General features: G+C 40.8%; 1 long non-coding RNA gene across 2 annotated transcripts in view; it reads right to left on the minus strand.

Annotated features, from left to right (window-relative positions):
- LOC105730606 (uncharacterized) overlaps positions 1 to 15,051 on the minus strand; it is a 36,479-nt gene extending 21,428 nt beyond the window's left edge. For both annotated transcript variants that reach the window (XR_002478229.2, XR_001110520.3), the window contains exon 1: positions 14,977 to 15,051. This is a non-coding gene — a long non-coding RNA (uncharacterized LOC105730606). The remainder of the gene's footprint in view (positions 1 to 14,976) is intronic.
- Between the last annotated feature and the right edge of the window lie 2,119 nt (positions 15,052 to 17,170).

Below are 17,170 nucleotides of genomic sequence, written 5' to 3' on the forward strand. Positions count from 1 at the left end.
AGGTGACGTTTTCCTGGATGGTTCTGAGGCTTGTGAATGTTCGTTGATGTCTAAGCATTGAAGCGTTAGGTATTTGTTATAGTCTTTGCAGTCTGGGCTTGCTTGTACCTGTCCTTTTTGGGAAGGTTTTCCAAGTATTCAGAGGGAATCGAGTGTTGTGATATGTCTTTGGTCCCTGCAGCCATATCTGCATTAGGGGGCACCCCAAGCCCGGTACCACTGTGACTCTAGCAGACTCACACTGCCGTGGTGGTCTTGGGTAAGGTCTGAGAGAATTCTTTGGATTACCAGGCAGAGATCCTTGTTCTCTTCTCTTACTTTTTCCCAAACAAATGGAGTCTCTCTGTGCTGAGCTGCCTAAAGCTGGGGAAGGGGTAACACAAGTACCACTGTGGCTACCACCACCGTGACCATGCTTGGTCAGACCCAAAGCCAGCACAGCACTGGGTCTTGCTGAAGGCTCTTGGCTAATACTGTTTAGCTACTGCCAATGTTCTCGCAAGGCCCAAAGGCTCTTCAGTCGGAATCCAGACAGGCTTGTGTCTTTCCTTCATTGCAGCAAGCTCTACCCTTCTCCTGCCTGCAACCCAAGGCAGATCCAGAAATGCCGTCTGAAAGCCAGGACTTGGAGTTGGAGCATTAGGAATCTACTTGGTGCTCTATTCTACTGTGGCTGAACTGGCACCAAAGCCGCAAGACATAGTCTTTCCCACTTTTCCCCCTCCTTTCCTCAAGCAGAAGTAGTCTTTTCTGGTGGGCACCACTACCTGGCTTCTGCAGATGTTAACAAACTCTTTTAAAATGTAAATACATTTCAGAAGAGTTAATCCTGATTCTTGCCTTATTGTGAATTCCTATAATCTGACAATGAGATCAACAGTTAGTTAAGAAGTTTCCACTGGTGCAGGGAGAGTATGAAGAAATCTGGAGTGAGGAAAGGGGAGCAAAGTAGTGAGTGTTAGGGCTTTGGAGGTGAAGTCTGGAAGAAGGAGGAAAGAAGTGGGAGACTACTGGCTTTTCTTCTTTTCTTTTCTCTTCTTTTTTTGAGACAGGGTCTCGTTCTGTCACACAGATTAGAGTACAGTGGCATGATCAACTCACTGTAACCCTTAACTCCTGGACTCAAGCAATCCTCTCACCTCAGCCTCCCAAGGAACTAGAACTACAGGTATACCATGCCATTCTTGGTTAACTAAAAAAATTTGTTTTGTAGAGACAGGGTCTCACTGTGTTGCCCAGGCTGGTCTTGAACTTCTGACTTCAAGTAATCCTTCTGCCTGGCCTCCCAAAATGCTGAGATTACAAGTGTGAGCCATGGTTACCAGCCAGAGTTTAAAATTGGATATGACAGTTGGACTGGTGGGTTAGGATGCCAGTTCCTCCCCACTGAGGCCAGGCTCTATAATATGAGCACATCTAGTTCATCTTTTCCAGATCAATTTGGTGACTCCCTACTCTGTCTCCATCTCAGAAGTAGGGACAGAAGGAAGAAGCTGAAAGCAAGAGGAGCAGAAAATATGCTTTCAATACCTCTTTTATTATCTAATATTGTAGAGTCTAAGGGACACATTAAAAATCTATCATGTGTGATTAAAGACCAAAAAAGAGTGGAAATGACTAGCAGGGTTCACACTTGGCCTTCTGCAAGTGAGCAGTGATCCAACAAAGATGGTGAGGAAAGGTGGAGTGGGTGAGGTTGGTGCGGAGATTCAGGACAGGCCCAACCCAGCAGGCTTAGTGGGGTGAAGCATGGGAATAGTGGTGAGGATAGTATTGGAGTTACTGTGCGCAATCCAAGCTGAAACAAAATTTTAGTATACCTAAGAATTTTGGGTAAAATGGTGCAATGGACAGAAGTTGTGTTGAGTCTGGGGGCATAAGTGGGATGTCAGGTAAGGTGGCTGCTGCAGTGGCTTAGCAGCCAGTCTGAGATCTTGGAGCTGATGAACAAAGAACCCAGGCTGGCATGTTATCAGGCCGTTTGGTGGATCTGGGGAAAGAGGTTTTTGTCTCAAGAGGGATTTTCAGAATTTATATCTAGACTTGTACTATTTGAGATCTCCTCAGTTTGGTTCAGCAGAGCTTTCTGTAAAGCATCCTTAGCAGCCCTGATGTCAAGTGACAGGGGAGGGCTGTGATCTTTGGATAGCCAGGCAGAATGAGATTCCTGTGAGAACTCCTGACAAGTACTCACCTAAGTCCTTTGCTTCAGTGCCCTGAGGAAGGATTAAAGCTGATCCATGCCAACTCTGTCAATGGGCTCACTCTTGACTTGCTGACTTATTGTTGTTGACAGCTTCCAGGTGTACGTTTTCTTAGAGATGGATTCCATGCAAGAAAAATGCTATTCTTGTTGCCAAGGCGTTAGTTTAATAAGTAAACAAGTTGCAAAATACTAAAGGAGAACACGACGGTGTTTTCAGGCTTCCCACTGGGCTCATCAGGAACTGCTTGTCTACCACTTTCCACACTAAAAAAGACCCAACAACTATACTATAGACAGAATGTATTTTATCCTTTTTATCTTAATAAATGTTTTAAAGCTTGTTCTTATCCATTAGGACCTCAGCACTGTATACCTATAGGGAGCCTCTCATTTAATTTGCAGAATAAACAGTATCATTACCATTTCAAGTCTATAAAAAAAATAAGAGTCCATGAGATTAAAGAAATTGTTCTGCATCACATAATAAGGTATTAAAAGTGGGTCCCTAGCCGGGCATGTTAGCGGGTGCCTGTAATACCGGCTACTCAGAAGGCTGAGGCAAGAGAATTGCTTGAACCCAGGAGGCAGAGGTTGCAGTTAGCTGAGATGGCACCACTGCACTCCAGCCTGGGTGACAGAAGAGACTCCATCTCAAAAACAAAAACAAAAACCAACCAACCAAACAAAAACTAGGTCCGTAACTTGTGATTAAGTATCTATCCAAGTGTCTATATTCCACAGAGAACACAGTCTTGGAGTCTCACTTTATACTGATCAGGACCATTAACCCTGCAACCTGGTTAGGCTACCAGGTTGGGCAAATTTCCTCAGGACCTGGCCCCCTAAAGAGTAAAAATCCCTCAACTGCTTCTTACCTCCTAAGTTCAAAAGGATTCAGAGGGTTTGGTTACCCCATTAGCCTGAAATAAAGGCTTGATTGTCTTTTCAGGATTTCAAACCCGTTCTTCAGAGATGGCCCAACCTCGATTGTTCAGTTTTGCAGCCAGAAGCATGGATTAATCATCAGTATGTGAGTTCTTCATCTATACTACCTGAAGTTTCTTGGCTGACTTAATTTATATCATAAAATAGTAGTCTATTTAACATTTTTGCTACAAACAACATTTTTGCTACAAACAACATTTTTCTATGTATATTTCAAATTATGAAGAAAAAGTCTTACTGATTAATAGAAATATAAGTTTCTTATAATTTCAGGAAGAACTTCACACAAGGAAAAAGAGAAAATCAATTGAGGGGCTAGTTGACACAGATTGGGACTGAGTGAGTTTTCTATCTGGATGGATAGTAAGTGCAAAATTGCGATGCTATGATTTCTTATCACTGAAGAGTGCTCCGCTTGGGGCAGCAGAAGGAAATGAGATGCCTACGAGAATAGAGTTGACTCATGAAAAGAGAAGAGAGTCCATGGATGCCCATCAGCCAGGTGAAGATGGAATAAGAGCTACAGCTTTCATTTCAAAAAATTTTTAAAAATACATAGTTTTCTGGCCCAGTGCAATGGCTAACACCTGTAATCCCAACACTGGGAGGCCAAGGTGGGAGGATCACTTGAGGCCAGGAGTTCAAGACCAGCCTGAGCAACATAGTGAGACCTTGTCTCTACAAAAATAAAAATAAAAAATTAGCCAGGCATGGTGGTGCACACCTGTAGTCCCAGTGACTCAGGAGGCTGAGGTGGGAAGATAGCTTGAGCCCAGGAGTTCCATCCAGGCTGCAGTGAGCTGTGATCACACCACAGCACACCAGCCAGGCTGACAGAGTGAGACCATATCCCTAAATAAATACACAGACAGATAGATAGATAGATACAGATACAGTTTTCTTTTTTTTTTTTCCCCAAAAAGGAGTCTTGCTCTGTCACCCAGAGGTGGAGTGCAATGGCACAATCTCAGCTCACTACAACCTCTGCCTCCCAGGTTCAAGCAATTCTCCTGCCTCAGCCTCCCGAGTAGCTGGGACTACAGGCATCCAGCACCACACCAGGCTAATTTTTGTCTTTTTAGTAGAGACGGGGTTTCACCATGTTGGCCAGGCTGAGTCCTGACCTCGTGATCTGCCCACCTTGGCCTTCCAAAGTGCTGGGATCACAGGCGTGAGCCACCATGCCCGGCCTAGTTTCCTTATAACAAAAGGAATACTTCCTTATTATCCAAACTGAAAATACAACTAAAGAGAGAGAGAGGGAGAGAAAACAAAAAACACCTGAATTACACCACTGATTATTAACTAACTTGTGCACTGGCTTTTCATTTTATTGAGAGTTAAACACTAAATTAAGAGGGGAATGGGATTACCCCTGAAAATACCTTAAATTATTCAGTTTAGAATAGAACCTTGGAGCATGTAGAAAACCCAACACATGTGTATGACATGAGCTTTGTTAGTTGAGCAACTAATGAAGTAGTTGTATTTATAAGCCATGCTATTTAAACATATATAAATAAATAAATAAAAATAAAAGGACCTGTTAATAAAAGAATCACACTTACTGTGACAAGATACTCAAAGTATGAAGAGCACACAGGACCAGAAATTGATCAAATTCACATCACCTCTTTCAGATTTATTTTGGATTAGGTTCAAGCTAATGGAAAAGATCAGATCCCACTGCCTTGGGAGGCCAAGGTGGGAGGATTGCTTGAGACCAGGAGTCCAAGGCCAGCCTGGGCAACATAGCAAGACCCTATGTCTGCAAAAATAAAAAAAAAATTAGCCAGCTGTGGTGGCATGTGCCTATAGTCCCACCTACTCAGGAGGCTAAGGCAGGAGGATCGCTTGAGCCCAGGAATTTGAGGCTGCAGTGAGCCTTGATAATGCCACTGCACTTCAGCCTGAGTTACAGAGACAGACACTGTCGCTTAAAGAGAGAGAGAGAGAGAGAGAGAGAGAGAGAAGAAAGGTCAGGCAGAAATCATAACACCATTTTAAATATTCTCTCTTGCGGCCGGGCATGGTAGCTCACGCCTGTAATGCCAGCACTCTGGGAGGCTGAGGCAGGCGGATCATCTGAGCTCAAGAGTTTGAGACCAGCCTGACCAACATGGTGAAACCCTGTCTCTACTAAAAATACAAAAGAATTAGCCAGGTGTGGTAGCACACATCTGTAATCCCAGCTATTCGGGAGGCTGAAGCAGGAGAATTGCTTGAACCCGGGAGGCAGAGGTTGCAGTGAGCCGAGATCACGTCACTACCCTCCAGCCCCAGCAACAGAGCAAGACTGTGTCTCAAAAAAAAAAAAAAAATTCTCTCTTGCACTTTCCTTCTTCCTCTCTCTCCCCCTTTCTCTTTCCTTTATTCTTTCTCATTTGCCCTCCACACTGCCCAAATTTAAGTGAACCCTATTAAAGCTAAATGCAAAATGCTGTGATGCTTCTCTATTACCACTTTTAAATCTAGCCTTCAATAATTTTAAAGTTACAAAAATACACAGTACTAATGAAAAACATCAAATAGTACAGATAGAATAAAAACAAAAAGTCAAAATCTCCTTTTCTCATTCTTTTGTCAGCATTCTTCCCATTTCTAGGGATGGAGGCAAGACCCAGAGTTGGGATGAGGGGTAAAGTCAGGCAGAATTTCTTTTTGTACTTTTATACAAACCGTGTTCTTTGTGACTGTATGTGTGTGTGTTTTTATATCATGTTAGTGAGATTTAGAGAGCAAGGGGAAGTTAAATGCATATAGTCAATCCACCATCTTGAACCAGAAACCCTTTTAAAGCTTTTAAAATCATATGCATATACTCACACGTTTTTATTTTACTGAAAGGGGATAATCAAGTACATATTGGTTGGTAACCTATGTTCGTCCTTAATATATTTTAGACGACTTATCACATTAATAAATATGTATCTATAACGTTATTTTAAATATGAAAAATATAATATATGGATGTATTTTTGTAATTCAAGTCTTACTGTTGGACACTTAGGTTGCTTTTCTATTTCTGTGTGACGAACACAGTTTGGATGATCTGCCTAGTAGTTTAATCTTTGCACACATGCTTAGTAACTTCCTAAAGACAGAGTTACAAATTTGAAGTTGGTCACTGGACAAAATGTGCATTTTTAAGGCTTTTGAGTATACTGGACACTTGTGTTTCTTACATTTTAGTTGCACAGTCTCAAATCTAACAATGAATTTAACTTCTTTTCTAGGGTGGGACGCTACTTCAGACGGCTTTCATGTCAAGAGCTGCCTCATCTTCCAAAGTGGGAGTTCCCAGCATCAGGCTTGTGGGGGTGGAAGCTTAATCCGCCTCCTTCCAAAAACTGAAGTGAGTCACTAACAATTTTATTTCTCCACCCTTGACTGAATCCATACACATCCCTGCTTTTTTTTTTTAAGGAGGTGGAACTCAGCCTAAAGTCTCCATTCATGTGGATTGAAAAAGGGCATCTGTTCTAGGTCATTCTTACTTCCAGATTAGAATTTATTTCAGCTCTTAAGACAGAGCTATCCTGTTTTTGTTTGTTTGTTTGTTTGTTTGTTTGAGACAGAGTGTTGTTCTGTCACCAGGCGCCAGGCTGGAGTGCAGTGGTGCAATCTCGGCTCACTGCAATCTCCACCTCCTGGGTTCAAGCAATTCTCCTGCCTCAGCCTCCCAAGTAGCTGGGACTACAGGCACGTGCCACCATGCCCAGCTAATTTTTTTTTGTATTTTTTAGTAGAGACTGGTTTAGTAGAAACATGGTTTCACCATGTTGGCTAGGATGGTCTCGATCTCTTGACCTCGTGATCCACCTGCCTCAGCCTCCCAAAGTGCTGGGATTACAGGCATGAACCACTGCACCCAGCCCACAAGACAGAGCTATCTTAACGTAAGTTCTTAACAGCTAACTTCAGAAATCTTAAACAGTTTATGAAAGTGGGCAAAATCTCTACAAGTCTTTGAAGAATATTAGCTATGAAAATGATTATTTTTTCAAAAAATAATAAAATGAACTTGGAATGGATAGTTATTTTGGTCAGAAGATTAACATGGATTCTCTGACACCTGGGAAGATTCCCCATCTGATCTGTGCTCCTTCCTATTTGAACACTGGATAGCTTTGAGAAACCTTCTTGGAGCATGTAGAAAAGCCAGCACAAAAAGCCAGCACATGGGCATGGGCATATGCATACCCCACCCTTACACTCTTCTTTTTGTGTCTCTTGCTATTGCTACTATCATACCACCACCACTGAAATCTAGCAATAGTGTTAACACGTGTAATGGGTTGTTTTTGCTGGTCAGAGTACTTTCTAGGCTAAAAAGCAAAGGAAATAAAAAAAATTTTCAACAACCTGTAGTGGTATATGCTACTTTAAAGTTTATAAAGCAACGCTGGGCACTGTGGCTCATGCCTGTAATCCCAGCACTTTGGGAAGCCGAGGTGGGTGGACCGCTTGAGCTCAGGAGTTTGAGACCAGCATAGGCAACATGTCGAAACTCTGTCTCTAGAAAAAAGACAAAAATTAGCCAGGTGTGGTGGTGCACGCCTGTAGTCCCAGCTACTCGGGAGGCTGAGTAGAGAGTATCACTTAAGATCAGGAGGTCGAGGCTGCAGTGAGCCATGTTTACACCACTGCACTCTAGGCTGGGTGACCAGGTGAGACTCTGTCTCAAAAACAAACAAAAAAGTTTATAAAGCACCTTCACATAACCTGCAGGTGCTGTGCCCAGGGAACTCATTCTACTAAAGTTGCTCTTAATCTAAAGGGGAAGCAGTGAGATAAGCTGATTACTCTCTGGGGTTAGGGATTCTATGTTTCTTGTTATGAAGCCCTGATATTCTTCTATCAGGATGATGGACTGTTTGAGTAGACCTACCTGACAGTGTAAAGGAAATAGTTCTGATTTTTCTCCTCTCTAGGAAGCAAGAATGACCTAGAACAGATATCTTCTCCAGGGTTGAAGGAGACATTCATGGTCACAAAAATCTAGGACAAAATGTTTCATTCAGTAAAACTAGCTCCCACAGTAAGTTATCTTACATTCAGCCAATTAGGGATTAATTTTCAAAATATTCCAGATAGGCAAGCGTAATTTGAACTTTGTAAAACATTGTTATAAACTCTTCAATGGTCCCGTCCAGAGAGCCCTGTCCGCCCTTGAGTAACTAGAAGCGTGCCTTTGCTCAAGTCGAGAGCTGGTATCAGGACAGAAACATCTACTGCCATGTAGAAGAGTAAAGAGTAGAGAAAATACTAGAAATTCCACCTTAAAGTGGCCAGGTTTTTAATACTTAAGGTACCAATAAATATAAGGAATATAAAATGGTTCTTAATCAAGGAATATAACCAAACTGGATTTCAAATTGTTTTTTTAGGGACATGGACATAGATTCCTATGAAAGTCTTATATTTAGCAGTTAGGTACCAGGTTTATCCCTAAAACCTACTAAAACTACATTGACTCTGAAATGGCACTTTCAATTCCCTTAAGATTCCATCCTCACCTACTCCCAATGGAAGTCTTCACTTTATTAGATAATTGGAAAATTGAGACTGGAGACTGAATTGAACCATGAACCATGTAGGGTGAGGAGTGGGTGAAGGTGGGCCTTTCTGGGCTTAGTAGCACTCAAATTAGTATAAGAAGAAACTTATGCTACTTCTGGGAGATGACCCAGAAAATGTGGCCATCAAAAACAACAATGTTCATATGTCTGAGTCCCATTTATTAAATCTATGAGTTAGTGACTGAAGGACTTAGGTTTCTTTTGAATTAAGTTAAATTCCATTAGAGTAAGATTAATAACTTGGACAAAATTTACTTTTAAGATTCGTATGAAAGGAACTCTAATACTACTGTTGCACCTTATCCCATTCGGTCATCAGAACTTGTGTTGGGCATATGACCAGTCCCTAGAAATACTTGCTGCATGAATTGAATAAGACGATTAACTAAGATGACTGACATGCCTTGGTGTAACCAGCCTTTGCAAAGATGAATTCTTCAAGGTTTGTCTAAGATTTGAGAAGCCCACTGAGAGTGTGCCAATGGATTATTAATGAGCACTCATACAAGTAAAGATAGTCAATCCACAGCAAAACTTCAGCACTAATGAGATATAAAGGCTTTGGACATATTACCTAACCTCAATGTCCTCATCTATAAAATGTAGATAATAGCAACAACTATCATATAGGGTTATTATGAGGATTAAATGAGACAACACACATGGAGTAATTAGAAGAGTGTCTGGCAAGTAGGAATTAGGGGAATGACTATGCAGATGCATTTATGCAGATGAGCAGACCTCTAGGATAACTCAGAAACAATAGAAGGTCCTAAACATAAAGGGGTCATGGGAACCCTACACTGTTTATGAATCTTGGCTGCATCATTGTGAACTAATTAAGGACCAGCTAAGACACCTGCCCCATTCCAGAAGAATCGGCACTGTGTAAGATCCTGCTACTGTGTGGTATGACTTGAAAATATATGCTGAAATGACTTTTCCTAACAGCCCAGACATACGTGGCCATGGAATAGAAATTGGGTTGAATAACAAAAAAGTCATATTTCACAACTCACTTCAGCTATTATTATTAGGGAACCAAATGATATATCCAAATATCAAAAGAGAGAGTGTGGATAAAGCACAAGGGGCTTGAGAAGAATTTTGCTCTAGATACATTTTACTGTCCCAATAGCCATGCCATAATTTCTAAAGGAGCCTATGGGGAAAAATCGGAGGAAGGTAAGGAACTCCTTTGAAACCTCTTTTCTTTAACAGCTTTTTTTTTTTTTGGAGATGGAGTCTTGCTCTGTCACCCAAGCTGGAGTGCAGTGGCACTATCTCGGCTCACTGCAAACTTCACTTCCTGGGTTCAGCTTCCCGAGTAGCTGGGATCACAGGTGTGTGCCACCATGCCCAGCTAATTTTTCTTTTTTTTTTGTATTTTAGTAGAGATAAGGTTTCACCATGTTGGCCAGGCTGGTCTCAGACTCCTGACCTCAGGTGGTCTGCCTGCCTAGGTCTCCCAGAGTGCTGGGATTACAGGCATGAGCCACCATGCCCAGCCTTGTATAATATCTTATATAAGATTGAGAAAACATAAAAAAATGCAGGGAGTGCTTGTTCCTGCAAGTGAGGAGAGGTAGCGTCATGAGCTTGTTTAACCCCTTAGGAGAAACAACTTTTCCTCAAGCTTTTTAGAAAAATGCCCTGTACTTGATCACATGATCTTAGATTATGTGGTGAGACTACAATTCTTTTTTTTTTTTTTTTTTTTGTATTATTGCATTTTAGGTTTTGGGGTACATGTGAAAAACATGAAAGGTTGTTGCATAGGTGCACACGTGGCAGTGTGGTTTTCTGCCTTCCTCCCCTTCACCTATATCTGGCATTTCTCCCCATGCTATCCCTCCCCAACTCCCCACCCCGCCGCTGTCCCCCCACTCCTCCCCAACAGACCCCAGTGTATAGTGCTCCTCTCCCTGTGTCCATGTGTTCTCATTGTTCAACACCCGCCTATGAGTGAGAACATGTGATGCTTGATTTTGTGTTCTTGTGTCAGTTTGCTGAGAATGATGGTTTCCAGGTTCATCCATGTCCCTACAAAGGACACGAACTCATCGTTTTTGATCGCTGCATAATATTCCATTGTGTATATGTGCCACATTTTTCCTGTCCAGAGACTACAATTCTTTAAAAGAATTCTAGTATTCACCTTTTCCCACCAATTGTAACCCTGGTCTTCTTTTCATTTATTTGAAAGCAGATCTGGCTGGGTGTTGTGGCTCACACCTGTAATCCCAGCACTTTGACAGGCCAAGGTGGGTGGATCACGAGGTCGGGAGATGAAGACTATCCTGGCCAACATGGTGAAACCTGTTTCTACTAAAAATACAAAAATTAGTCAGGCATGGTGGCACACACCTGTAGTCCCAGCTACTTGGAGTCTGAGGCAGGAGAATTGCTTGAACCCAGGAGGTGGAGGTTGCAGTGAGCTGAGATTGAGACACTGCACTACAGCCTGGGTGACAGAGCGAGACCCTACCTAAAAAAAAAAAAAAAAAAAGAGAAAGCAGATCAATTCTTGCTGTAACTTCTGAAAAAGAACACAGTGCTCTGGCAGCAACAATGATGACATTCTTCCAAGAAGCAGGATAAGAAAGAGGCAAAACAGCTTCTAGAGGTGAATATTTTGGCATTAGGGAAGTGTGAAATGTGAAAATTCATTATCACAGAAAATCATACTTGAAAAAGAGTTAAGAAAAACTCACAATTTAGAGCTACCTGTTTGTTTTAGTCTGTTTTTATACTTCTCTAAATAGATTACCTGAGACTGGAAAATTTATAAAGAAAAGAGATTTAATTGACTTACAGTTCCACATGACTGGAGAGGCCTCAGGAAACTTACCCATGGTGGAAGGTGAAGGGAAAGTAGACAGCTTCTTTACAAAGCAGCAGGAGAGAGTGAGAGAGAAGCAAAGGGGAAGAGTCTCTTATAAAACCATCAGATCTGTGAGAACTTGCTCACTATCATGAGAACAGCATGGGGGAAATCTCCCCCATGGTCCAATCACCTCCTACCAGATCTCTCCCTCAACACCTGGGGATTACAATTCAAGGTGAGATTTGGGTGGGGATACAAAGCCTAGCCATATAATTGTTTACAGAGTAAACAGTCACCTAAGTTAACTGTTAGTTAGGTCTCTTGCATACATTTTTACTACTTTCTCTATATACTCCATCTCTACAGAATTACAGAAACTGGAAGGCTGAAAACTATATTTCCCTGAAAACAATACTAGATAAATTGTAAATCTAAGTAAAACAATAACAGTTTCTCAAGAAAAAAGAAAATTACTCTTATGATTTGGAGCCCACAAAGATTTCTTAAACTGGAGACACACGAAATAAATGAACCATAAAGGAAAACATCTGATAAACTGAACTAATTCAAAATTACAAATGTCTTCATCAAAAGACATTAATAAAAGAGTGAAAAAAAAAAAGCCACAGAGTGCCAAAAGATATTCTCAATACATACACCCAATGAAGGACTCATATCCAGAATAAAGAATTACAAAGAACAAGAAAAGGCAGACAAGCCCATAGAAAAATCACACAGCCATGTGTGTACCTGTGCAACAATCTTGCATGTTCTTCACATGTACCCCCAAACCTAAAATGCAATAAAAAATAAAATAAAATAAAAAGAAAATATACAAAATTGAAGAAAGCAAAAAAAAAGAAAAAGAAAAATCACACAAAATACATGAATAGGCATTTCACAGAAGAGGGTACTCAAATGGCCAATAAACAATTTAAGAGGTGTTTAATTTATTTGATATCAGGAAAATGAAAACAACAATGAGATTCAATACACTGAATTAGTCTTTAAAAAGAATGGCTAAAATTTAAAAGATGAAAACGATCAAGTTTTGATGAAGACCTGAAAAACTGTTGGGCAGTATCTACTCAAGATAAACCCCATGCATCAGAGAAATTCTACTTTTATATATCCAATTGAAATTGTGTGTGTGTGTGCGTGTGTGTGTGTGTTCACCAATGTTCATAGTGGCACTAGTTGCAATAATCTCAAACTGGAACCCAATGTCCATCTTGTTAGAATGCATAAATTATGTTATATTCATACAATGGAATACTATACAGCAATGAAAATGAAGGTACTATTACCACACACAACACGAATGAATCTCACAAATATAATGTTGAATATAAAAAGCCAGTAATAAAAGAATACACACAGTATTATTCCATTTTGTCTAATGTTTACAAATAGGCCAAATTGGTCTAGCATATTAGAAGCCAACATTGCAGTCAATTTGAGGGAGGATAATGCCTAGAAAAGATCGTGAAGGGAGCTTCTGGTATGGTAGTAGTTTCTGCCTTCCAATCTGGGTGCTAGCTATATGTAGGGGTGTTTACTTTATGAAAATTTATCAAGCTCTCTGATTATAATTTGTGCATTTTTCTGTCTGTATGCTATACTTCAATAAAAATGGACTTACACTGAGTTGAAAACAAAACTGAATAACTATAATTCTAGGCTGAGCTGCTAATAGGATTTGTTATACAATTTAGATTGTGCCAATCAGATATAATGATGTGAAATTTGAAAGGTTAAAGGAAGAGAGAGGCTATTTCCCCTATTAGTCTTCATTCCCTCCCTCCCTCCCTCCTTCCCTCCCTCCTTTCCCTCCTTCCTTCCTTCCCTTTTCTTTCTCTTCCTTCCTTTCTCTCTCTCTCTTTTTTCCTTCTTCCTTCCCTCCCTCTTTCTCTCTCTCTATTTATTTTCAAGAAAGAATTTTGCTCTATCCAGGCTGGAGTGCAGTAGTATAATCACAGCTCAGTGTAGCTTAGACCTCCTGGGCTCAATCAATCCTCCCACCTCAGCCTCCTAAATGTGTGGGACTACAGTCAGCCTCCTTAATGTCTGGGACTCCAGGCATGCACCAACATACTTGGCTGCCTATTAGTTTTCACTGGTAGTTGTTGATGTGCATGCAACATTAAATGTGATTTTTAGTGACCAGACTTTCTGTGCCTCTGTACTGCCCCTAACTTCACCGGTGAGAAATGACTGTAATGTCAGCAGTGGACTCTATAGCTTCCTGGCCTCTAGATTGTAGCTGTGTGGACTGAAGTGTGATCCCAAGAGCAGCCCTCTTAATGCTCTTACCATTAGAAGGGCTGGAAGAAGGCTTCTCCCTCAGCTGTTTTCCAGCCCTTCTAATGGTAAAAGCATAAAAATTTTAAGCATATAATTCTTAGTATTCAGTACCTAGATAAGTGTCTGCACTGAACACCAACCAATGTGTCAGTTAATAACACAACTGATAGGCAGCGTAGTAGGTTTATGGCTGTTTGTAAGAGTCTTTGGGAAAGAAAACTACCATTGGCAATCCTATCACCTAGGATTATCATTATCATGGGAAAGTTCTGCTTTAGAGGTAACCTAAATCTATTTTGATGTTCTAAAAAGCTATTTACTTCAGAGAATATGCTGCTTTCTGTTGCCATTCAAAAATTATTCTTAAGGCATTCTTTGTTCTCTCTGCACTAGCTAAATAATGCCATGCTTTTAACTTTTCTTTACATGTTCTGCAGCTTTTTCCAGTTGTGGATATTTGAAAAAATGTTCATGCAAATACTGCCTATCCTAGTAGGATTAATTGTCCCTTTCTTTTGGTTATATTCCCAAGTTCATACTTGCTTATCTAACCAAAGCCCTACATTGCTGACTCAAGTTTAGTTTATGGTCCAAGCCCAGTATCATGTTACTATTAGCCAAGATTTCCCGTGGGTTGAGGCAGACTTGTAGAAGATTGAAAAATAAAACTTACCAGCCATAAGTAAGACTCTTTATCTGGCCTTCCAGTAAGGAACATTATCTAATATAGCAGCTTATAAACAATGAGAATCAGAAGCCTAAAGAAAAGTTAGTTAATAGTCAAAGAGAGACTGAATCATGTAATTGTACAGTTAGAATGGACCTTAGAATTAGTCTATACAGGCCAGGTGTAGTGGCTCATGCCTGTAATCCCAGCACTTTGGGAGGCCAAGGCGAGAGGATATCTTGAGCCCTGGCATTTGAGACCAGTCTGGCCAACATGGTAAGACTCCATCTCTACTAATTTTTTTTTTTAAGTCTGTATATATACCAGAAAACTGAGCTCAGATATGTAATCAGGCTTCCAGTCCATGCTGAATACTCTTCTAGTATGAATATTCTTCCTGATCCTCAAGGTGTGTGGCCCTCAAACCAGCAGCATCAGCACTTACCTGGGAGCTTGTTAGAAAGGCAGAATCCCAGGCTCCAACACCCATGGAAGCAGAATATGCATGATAACACCCCCACCCCTCCTTGATTTGTTTGCATGTTGAAATTTGTGGAGCTAGAGACAAAAGCACCACAGGTGCATGCTTTACTATTTAAGTCTTGCCTAATTATATTACATAGAAACCTGATCCCTTTTGGACAAGGCCTGTATTATTACAGGTTCTGGTCTAATAGAGTATTTGAATAGCTGGGTTAAAGAAAAAGAAAACTCTCTTTAATAATCTTTGGAAAAAGAGGACATCTATTTGAGCTGTGCTAGTTTTTAATGTACCCATTCAGATTTTAATCCACTAGAAAAATTAATAGCCAATTTGGTAGTAGCATGTCCTGCAAAAATAAGTGCAATAAATTGAAAGTATTTAAATGGATATTTAAACTCTGCAGCCATCGGTGATTTAGTTTTCAATTACATAAAGTTAATTACACTAGAATCCACCTCATTTACCGTTCTGTGAGAAAATGCTAGAGTGTTGTAATAAGCGGATGCGTTCAGGCAATGACTGGTCTCCACTCCTTTCTGGCTGGGACCTGAATTCATTTGTTTTAAGCAGTTTAGGGTGTATGCTAGGAATATAAATGATGGAAACACCCTTTGTGACCCCTTTTATAAATGAAGTCGTATGACTATGAAGGGTGTATGTTAGGCTACAGGCCCAGCCTCTCAGATTGGGGATAGCTGACACTGCATGCAGATTTGGCCTGCTAGGGAAAGGTGGGACAGCAGGTTAGGACAGTGCCCCAGCTGGGTTCTTCCTAGACAAGTAGTTCTTGAAGTGTGCCTGCAGAGGAGGCTTTGGGGGTGCTGGTAATGTTTCTTGATCTGTGTGCTGGTGTGTTCAGTTTAGGAAAAGCCACTGAGCTGTTCACTTAAAGAAATACACTTTTCTATATGTATAGTTCAACAAAAAGTTGAAAAGTGCAGAAGGTTAGAGTACTAAGAGCAGATTTCTGTCCTCTCTGTCACCAATCACAGGCAGGTTGTTTGTGTCTCCTACTTTGAAAGACACTGCCCAGAGCAATCTAAAAGGCTATGATCAGGGAAAATCGATGAACAAACTTCATTAACCCAGCATGTGCATTGAGATGGACAGGTAAAACCAAACAAATAATGCCTAATGCAGGGTATACTCATTCTAGGTATTACATAAATATATTCTGGTTTTCCTAACGTCTTTGAGAGGACAATATTAACTACATTTACAGTTGAGGCTAACAGCACACATAGAAGAGGCTGAGCTGAGAGTCCATGACAGGTCTGTATGACCAAAGTCTATTTTATTTTCACCAGTATCACTTCTGGGCAGCTTGAAGGAGCAAATAAGTTACAGGGACAGACTGAGGGATTGAGAGTGGACAGAGAAGAAACCTAGGCCTTTTTGTCAACATAGTAGATAGTTTTGAAGAACAGATTGTAAATAGGCAACTCTGGTTTTTTCAGAATCTCTGGCAAGCATATGGCAGTTTCTCAGCGGCAATGTCCTGTGGCCAAACCCATAAGACCTCCAAGCATCTGCAAAGTCCTGGAATCCAAGTAAGGTCATGGGCCATAAAATGACATTTCAGTTCAACTACAGACCACTTGTATAGTGGTGGTCCTGTGAGATTCGAATACTGTATTTTTACTGTACCTTTCCTATGTTTAGATACATTTAGATATACACATACTTACTATTGTATTACAATTACTTACAGTGTTCAGTACAGCAAAATGCTATACAGGTTTATAGCCTGGGAACAGTAGGCTATACCATATAGCCTAGGTGTGTAGTAGGCTATACCATCTAGGTTTGTGTCATCACACACTATGATCTTCCTACAATGAAGAAGTACCTAACGACACATTTTTCAGAACATATCCCTGTCATTAAGCAGTGCATGACTGCATTCTGGACTATGACCCAAACATGGCTGGACATCAGAATCCCCTGGGAAGGTTTCAAACATACAGATTCACAGGCTTCACACCAGAGATCCAGATTAAGTAGGCTTCGAATAAGGCCTGAAAAGTTATTTACAAACCACTCCAGGTAATTCTGATGAGAAGCTTGGCTTGGGAAACGTTACCACAGCCACACTGACCACATGAAAGAGTCAGACCTGGATTGACCTTGGTAGTAGTTTATCACAATCCAACAA

Source organism: Aotus nancymaae, unplaced genomic scaffold (genome assembly GCF_030222135.1).
Source record: "Aotus nancymaae isolate 86718 unplaced genomic scaffold, 86718_ANA_hifiasm-v0.15.2.pri h1tg000008l, whole genome shotgun sequence".
Classification (NCBI taxonomy): domain Eukaryota; kingdom Metazoa; phylum Chordata; class Mammalia; order Primates; family Aotidae; genus Aotus; species Aotus nancymaae.